The sequence below is a fragment of the Sciurus carolinensis genome, chromosome Y, assembly GCF_902686445.1.
Source record: "Sciurus carolinensis chromosome Y, mSciCar1.2, whole genome shotgun sequence".
In the NCBI taxonomy this organism is placed as follows: Eukaryota; Metazoa; Chordata; class Mammalia; order Rodentia; family Sciuridae; genus Sciurus; species Sciurus carolinensis.
The window spans coordinates 2,760,511-2,769,203 of record NC_062233.1 but is presented as its reverse complement, the minus strand read 5'-3'; the positions used below and the strand labels follow the sequence as shown (position 1 = coordinate 2,769,203).

The window sequence follows — 8,693 nt, the reverse complement described above, 5'->3', positions numbered from 1 at the left end:
GGGAAGGTATGTGGACACTTTTTTTTTAAAGTGTTTAATTCAAACCTATAATTTGTAGTCCTAAAATGTTGATCCACAGCACACTGTCTTCTCACACATATACCAGTGAAACTGAAATGCCAGGAGAATCATTGCCCTCCCAGAGAAGGGAACTGCACCTTTTCTAACATTTCTTGAAAATACATTTGACAATTCACACACCTCAAAATAGGTGGCAATGAAATACATACATGGGCTAATTGTGTTCTAAAGAATGCCCACAAACTACCTCTTATAGACTTTCTTTTTTGGGGACTTCTGCAATGCTTTGCCCACCATTTTTCATTTCTGCCCTTAGACTTGGTACTGCCTTTGGCTTGTTACTGAGTCCCAAGTAGGAGAAGTAGAACCATCTGATGTGGGGGCACTTGCTATTTCCAAAAGGTATCATTTCTCCATAGGCTACCTGATTGCACAGACAGTATGTGGGCTCATTTGCATCACTGGGAACGTTTTCAGGGTTTGCTTCCTTCTGTGCTTTAGCTGTGGAGCAAGTTCTTTGAGGTCTTTGCATTCTTTTCCTTGTGTGTTCTTGAGATGATGTTATTGTGGTCATGATTATTACTGGATACATTCACCATTTGATTCACATTGTTGAGTGGCCACAGGGTACACTTGTAATTCAGCTTTCCTGCCTGTACAAATATCTTGTTCTTTGTCTTCTCTTGACTAGCTTTGCAGCTGTTGCCAGGGGTGTCCTTGATCTCTTGAGGTATCTCCAAGAGTTCCACATGACTGTCCACTTGTCTGGTCTGGCTTCCCCCAGCTCCACCATCTGACTCAGGATCTGAATCTTCTCATCACCCAGCTCCTGGCTTCAGATCAGGCTCTCTGGATGCAGCGTAGCACTTGGCATTTTTGAGAACCATCTATCTCTCCTTTCAATTTCTTATAATGTTCATCCAGTTCTTTCTGGATTTCTTGGCATTTTGCTTTGATCTCCTGCATCACTGAGACATTTCTCTTCAGGTGTAAAGGCAGAGAGTTGATGGAGGCCAGGTAATCCTCCACATATTTCACCAGGTGGATCTGCTTCCTGTTGGCAGGACTCAGTATGGTTCAGACTGATGCACCCTCTACTCAGCAAGACTTTCTGTTTCCTACAATCCTCCTCCTAAAATCAGATCTGCAAAATGCAGAGCTCTTGCTCTCCCATGATCCCAGGCTCTCCCAGGAACCCTGCCCACCTCTTGACCCTGCGACGCCAGCAGTTGCACCTGCCCAGGCCACAGTACCCAGCACGTACTAGTGGGTCAAAGAGGATGGGTCTCCCAGATGAACCCCACTGGCCACGCATTGTGCTAGGGTGGAGGAAGCCCCCTGATGGACCATGCTGGCCCAGCTGTTCTGGGTGGAAGGGGCTCCACCCAGAACCTCACTTGCCCGGCCAGGTGCTGGGGTGGGAAGACAGTTCCTAGTAGCACACATCTCGGAGAGGCTGGAGGGTTGAGAGTCAAGGGCCGCTCCCTGCCATGCTCCAGGTAGGGGGGTTTAGCTTGGTGGGCAGAGCTGCCCTTGTTTCCTAAGTGGACACAATAAAACGACCCCATCATGGGAAAGCCCTGAGAACTTCAGACCCTTTAGCGAGCACCCTCCAAAAAAGCCTCTGGAAATTCACACTACAGGTATCCTCCCGACCCAGGAAAGCAAACTGAATATGCGGGGCACCAGGAGGCCCTGTCCCTGGGACGCGGTGGGGACGCGGAGGAGTCTCTATCCCCCGGAACTCCGCAGTGACTCTCACAGGATTGCGTCTCCTCCCTGAGCTCCCCAGTACCTAAACGAGGGCAGGAGGGTCAGAGGCAGCACTTCCGCTCTTGCAGGAACTCCCCCCTGCATGCGCCTCCGGCCTCCAAAGCAGACTCAAGTGGTTTGGAACTCAGACGCAGAGTACACAGTGGGCGGAGTCACGCAGGGGTGTGCCCAGGCCAATGGTGGTTTTTGCGCATGCCCAGCTCTCAGGGTGGTGCCAGGGCTGGGCAGGTGGATGCACAGCGCAGATCCGGACCACCCACTCCGAGTTAGCCAGCTCTCTGGAGGCCTCTGCAACATGTCAGGTGTTGGAGTTTGGTTGCTATAGAGCTTGCGGAGATACATTGCGTGGACCGATTGCCATTGTGTTCGCCTGACCGCTGCCCTGTCAGTGGGGAAGGGTGCCGCTCTTCCTTTCGGGTCTGACGGGACCTGCTCTTGGGTAAGGCCGCCCTTAGAAAGGCAACCACCCTCCAGTAAGGTCGCTATCCCGGGGTAACTCCGCCTACCGCCGCCCTCAGGTACAGGAGTCTGTAATGCTGCTGCCCTAGGGGAAGGCTGCTTGCTGCTGCCCCCGGGTCAGGATGCTGCCCTCGGGAAAGGCCACCCTCTGGTCAGGCCTCCATCCTTGGCAGGGTCATGGATTGGTGTGTCTTTGGGCGGCTGGAGCACAATCTTGGATTAACCTCAGGGGTCTGGGCCTGGAGGTCGGGGATCCGGGACAGGGAGACCTCGGAGGTGGGCACGGATGGAGGAGAGACCAGGGACTCCGCGTGCTGGACCCATCCTGTGGCAGGGACCGCCATTTGTGAAGCACTCTCTCATGGTAAGGTCGCCTGTCTTGGGTCAGGCCACCCTCTTGTCAGGGCAAGGCAAGGCAGAGCTGGGTGGGGTGAGACAAGGAGTGGTGGGGGCAGGGCAGGGTTGGCTGGGGGGATGGGCTGGGGAGAGCAGCTTGGGGTATTGCCTGAAGATAGCTCAGGGTGGATCTACTGCGTGCACGTTAGTGTGGCAGAACACTTAGCATGTGAGAAACCCTAGCTTGGATCTCAGCAACACACACACACACACACACACACAGACACAAAGACACATATACATACACATATATCACAGTAAATCTTCCTAATGCGGATGACTTTATTCTAAGGAAAAATTTCAAATCCTTTTTAGAAAATAGAAGCAGAATGGTGATGTATTTAATGTCATTTATTTTATGGCATGATATTTAAAACCACTGTATGAAATTTCCTCAGGACTCAAATCATACTATTTAAGAGACAAGACAGCAGTTGCTTTTTGTAATTCAGATATATTTATAAAAACAATCCTTTGAAAATCATTTTCTTTTCTAATTTTCAAACTTAGAAAGTGTATCCATTTTTCTTCCTAAAGTTGAACATTCATCTGAAAGTTTTTCTCTTACTCCCTGCCATCAAGGTGATGGGCCTATTGTAACTGGAAGTGCCATGACTAGGTTTTATCATAGTGCTTCTATGGTTTTCAGATCAAACTCATGTATACTGCTCATGTTTGTTGAATTTATTGACAAAGAACATACTTTTTTATTATACTTAAAAGGTCATCAAATTTGAATTAGTAGAAGTGAGGTTTTGACACGTTATATTATGAACTGAACATAGTGCAATTTAGTTTGATCATGTGACTTCTGCCCTGTTCATATGTGATCATATGTCTGGCCTGCACCATTTTTTGGCAGTGAGAATTGAACCAAGTGACCATGGTAGCATGTCCTAGGCAAGCACTAAGCTACATACATCCCCAGCCATTTAAATGTTTTATTTTGAGACAGGATCTTGCCTAATTGCCTAAGTGGGTCCCAAATATGTCATCCCCCTTCCTTGCCTGCTAAGGACTGGGTTAACAGACTTGTCAAAGTGCCTGGCTTATCCTGGAGTATTTGATGTCAGTATCATATGCTTCTAATTTGTCCTTTCCTAAGCTAGACCATGTTCATTTTCCCTTGTCAACAGTCAGTTTTGATGTGTGCTTAATATGAACATGCTTTATGATGAGGCACTACTGTTCATGATGGTCTAGCTTTGCAATCCACTCTGAGGAGAATATTTTTATTTTGATAGTGTCCACTCTTTCAGGTTTAACACGTTTTGATAGAAGAAGTGATTATACATTTTGTACTTTATTATGTAAATAAGACATAGTTTTTTTTTTTTTTTTCTTTTGTAGTGCTGGAGGTTGAATCCAGGGCTTCTGCATGCTAGACAAGTGCTTTTCTGTTGAGCTGCATCCTCAGCACCTAGATCTTTTAGTTATCATAAATTTTATGACCAGATAGAGTGATAATAAAATGACTTAGAAGTTCACCTCAATTTGGAACCATTCTAGAGTTTGGGCCTCCAATGATGGTTTGTGATTTCTAAAAGGAGGAGTAATTTTCCAAAACATAGCAGCATCTAAGATCATCCATGGACTATGTTTCCCCAGTTTCTTCACCTCCTGCAGAGCATTGTGGAGGCTATGGACTCTAGTGTTCTTCTAATCTCTTCTTCTCACAAGGCATTATCCACTGTGGTTGCCAATCCTGTTTATCTTTTTCTTCTCTCTGACTATTTGTCCAAATGACAGTTTGAATCTATTACTGGTAAAGAGTATGAATAGAAATTAAAAAAGGACAAGCATTCTTTGGGATAAGTGATCCAGTCACAGTGAAAGTCCCTCTGTTGAGAAAGTTTAGTCATGAGTTGAAATAGTCTCTAAAATGTTATATTTTTCCTCTAGTACGAAGTGGTCAAGTTTTTAGAAGCTGCACCTAGTACCTAGTGACTGCATAAAAGTTTAAGTTGACTATGTGTGTTTTTATATCAACATAAAACCTGTAAAAGTGGCACTATCTTGAATCATATATTAGATGAAATGTTTTAATTTTCTGTTAAAATACTTTTTGGATTCATAATAAAATACAGAACAAGTTAGAATGTCAGTTATCAGCAGTTTTAATTGTACAAACAACCAAATGTTTGAAAACCTATGACCATATCTTAAGGATTTATTTTTGAATAGTTTTTATGTTTATACAGAAATTGCAAAGAAAGTGCAGAGATTTCCCAGGTAGCCTCATCCTTGTTTTTCTTTTGATGTGATTTATGTGCACAGTCTCAGATGGGTTAACGTCCTAGAAAAGATGTGATGAAGAACAAACACTAGTGTGCTATCACTAAGTGCAGTTGCATTTCCTTTGAATTCTCAGTTCTGCCTGAGTTCCTGTTCCAGGATCCCATCTAGAATCCCAAATGACATTCAGTTCCAGTCCCTATAGACTTCTTTTTGTGGTGAACAGTTTCTAAGACCTTCCTTGTTGCGATGACCTTAACAAGGTTGAGAAGGCCTTTCAGGTACTTCTTACATTGTTTTCTATTGGAGTTTACTTTTTATCTTCATATTTATCCTGGGGCTGTGGGTCTAGGAGAGGCAGGTCACGGAGGTGGACAGCATCTCAGTCCCCAAAGGGGAATATCCTGCTAGTACTGACTCTGCTCACCTGGTTGAGGCAGGGCCTTTCAGGTTTCTCATTAGGAAGTTTCTAACTCTGTATGTGCACGTTGTCTATGATCTTCTGAAGGAAGTCACCCTGCATGGCCTGCACATAAGGAACAGGGAGTTAACTCCACCTCCTTGAAGGCTGAGTGTGTGCCCCAATTATCTGAAATTCTGCATGAGTGGTTTCCAGTCAACCCATTTATTTATCTATTCAGTGATACTTATTTGTATCACTGTGGACATAGGATAGTTACCTTACCCTTTTATTTATTATCCAATTCTATAGTTCCTCATTTCTCAATTCATTCTTGGTTTAACCTTTGGGGTCTTTCCACTGGGATCTTTTTTCCATTATTTTCTGTTGTCCTTTAGCATATTTTCTTGCTTTTTCCCAAAGTTCTTTCTGATACTTAAATGTTACCCTGGCTTTATACTTACTCCCTTGGTTCTAGTATCTGCCACATCTTCAAAAGAGCCCTGACTCCTTGGATTAGAGAGTGATGTCAAAATCTTATTTCTGACTGGGTATGATGGTGCACACCTGTAATCCCAGTGGCTTGGGAGGCTGAGGCAGAAGGTTTACAAGTTCAAAGTGAGGCCCTAAGCAACTTAGTCCCTATCTCTAAATAAAGTAGCAAAAAGGACTGGGGTGTGGCTTAGTGGTTAAGCACCCCTGGGTTCAATCCCTAGTACCAAAATTAATTAATTAATTAATTAATAATACATAAATTTCTATTAAAAAACTTTTATCTGGCAATTAAATTGTCCATTGCATTTTTGAGAATGATTTTTTTATATATACATATATATATATATATTTATACATATATATTTTTTAGTTGTCCTTATTTATTTATTTATTTTTAGCTGCAGATGGACATGATTCCCTTATTTTCATTTATTTATTTTCATGTGGTGGTAAGGATCAAACTCAGTGAGTCACATGATCTAGGTGAGTTCTCTGCCATCCCAGCTCCTGCCCATTGCATCTGTTTTTTTTGTTTTGTTTTGTTTTTTTGTTTTTTTTGTTTTCACTGTTTCATCTCCTGGTTTTATTAACTAGCAAGAAGCCACCAAGATGAGGGAGGTAATTTCAGTCCTCTGATACTTTAGCTTAAAAGGTGTGATTGCCTTAGCCTATCTTAAGCACCAACTACATATTTAAACTTATTCCTTCCCAAAGATCTCTGTTCTCGGGGTACCTGAAGTATAACATCAACAGGATTACGATTAGCTATAGATTGTGAGATCAGGACCTGCTTTTCCTTCCAAGCCACGTTCAATCACTGTCAATACACATATGGTAAAACCAGTTTGCTTTTACAAGAGCATTTCTCTTTCATAACCAGTCATAGCACTGTCAATATCCTGGTTTAGTATTAGTTGTATAAAACAATGCCACTTAAGGAGACTGGATGAAGAGTATACAAAATGTATTATTTTACCAACTTCCTGGGAGACTGTAATTATTTTAAAGTAGAGTTTTACTTTATTTTGTGGTGATGGGTTTTGACCCCAGGGCCTCCCTCACAGTGTCAGTGCTCTACCACTGAGCAATGTCCCAGCCCTTTTTACTTTAAGACATGTCATTAAGCTGCCCAGGTGGGTTTCTCAAACATGTGACCCTCCTGTCTTAACCTCCCAGAGCAGCTCATATTAGAGGTGTGTACTACCACACCTGGATCAAATATTTTAAAAGTCTAAACAAAAATGTTACTCATAGAAAAGAATAAGAGAAGGAAAACACACAGAAGTAAAAAAGAAAACAGGAATGGACTTAGAAGAGAGTGTGGGAGTCAGCTGACCAATTGAGGACATCTGTCAAGGAAATTTTATCACCCAGTGAAAAAGGATGAAGGGTTTTTCTTTTGTTTTTGTGATAGTGAGGAGAGAACACAGGGCCTTAGGCATGCAGGGGAAGGTCTCACTCTCTTCAACTGCATAGTCTGCCAGGGCTCCAACCTGGACTGCACCAGCCAACTGCATAGTCTGCCAGGGCTCAGACCTGGACTCCTCCAGCCAACTATGCAATCCCCAAGTACTTGGACCTGGATTGCAGCAGAGAATTGCACAGTCCCCCATGACTTGGACCTGGACTGCACCAGCCAATTACACAGTCTGCCAGGGCTCCACCCTGGACTGCCACCCAACTGCACAGTCTGCCAGGGCCCAGACTTGGACTGCACCCAGCAAACTGCACAATGTGCCAGGGCCCAGACCTGGACTGTGCCAGTCAATTGCACAGTTTTCCAGGGCTCAGACTTGAACTACACTGATGAACTGCACAGTCTACGAGGGCTAGGACCTGGTACTGCATTGGCAAGTCGACCCAGCTCAGGAAAATCTTTCCTTTTTCTCCTTTTGCAATACCTACTCCTCCCAGAGCACCTGGTCCACCTGATCCTTGGTGAGAATATTAACAGGCATGTACTTCTCATCACAGAGCCACTTGTTGGCCTTAGGGTATGGCTGGTGGGGTCGGATGGTGTGCACACAGGTGGGCAGAAGCAGGTACTGGTCATCCTTGGTGTCACAGTAGCACTCTGGGGCATGCAGCACCCACTGGTGGCCCATGGAACCTGCATCCAGGATTCAGCCAGGGAAGTCGACCCAGTGGGGCAGCAGGAAGAGGCAGTGGACCTGGTGGAGTCTGGCCTTGGCGTCAATACTGCCTCATACAGGAGCCAGCAGAACCCCAGATCCACATGGCACAGGTGACTGCAGTAACACAGCCAGGGGAGGCTCTGCATCCAGCCTTCAGAGTTGTGATTGCTCACAGTCAGTGCCAGCAATAGGACAGCCACTGACGTATCCAGCAGCGCCCTCTTCAAGGCTGCTTTACTCTGCTGAGTTGCGCAGCAGAGCTCACTGGATTGGCTTCACCCCCAGCCCCATTTCCAGCTTTAATGCCAGCTTCTCCATGGCCTCAGGACCAAGAAACTGCCCATTGCATCATGTTCCTCAAAATGGACAATACAAGGAAGTATATACGTGTTCTAATCCCTACCTTCTCCTATTTTGATATGAAACCATCTGTGTGTATCTTAAGCTAAGTTTATAATGATGTTTAGTTGGTGGATTCTGATCCATTATGACATAGATCACTACCTTCTTCCCTTGCTATTGTGTGACTTCGCTCCCATCAGGGGGAGAACTATCTCCTATTTTCTGCCATGTCATTAATTCATTTTTCTGTTATGAGCAATTAATTCTTTTCTGTTCCAGATTACAGTTTGTGACAAAATAAGAAATACCCATTGGCCTCCACCCACAGTTTCTGGCCCAGCATATCCCATGAGTTTTTCGAAAAGTGATGATTTGAACAAGTTTTGGAAAACTATACTGACTATATTAACTATTAATATATTAATAATCTTCATATC

The 8,693-nt window shown here is 44.3% G+C and overlaps 1 pseudogene; it reads right to left on the bottom strand.

The window, feature by feature from the left end:
- Window positions 1-271: 271 nt before the first annotated feature.
- Window positions 272-2,597, bottom strand: LOC124973011 (inhibitor of growth protein 1-like; annotated as a pseudogene).
- Between the last annotated feature and the right edge of the window lie 6,096 nt (window positions 2,598-8,693).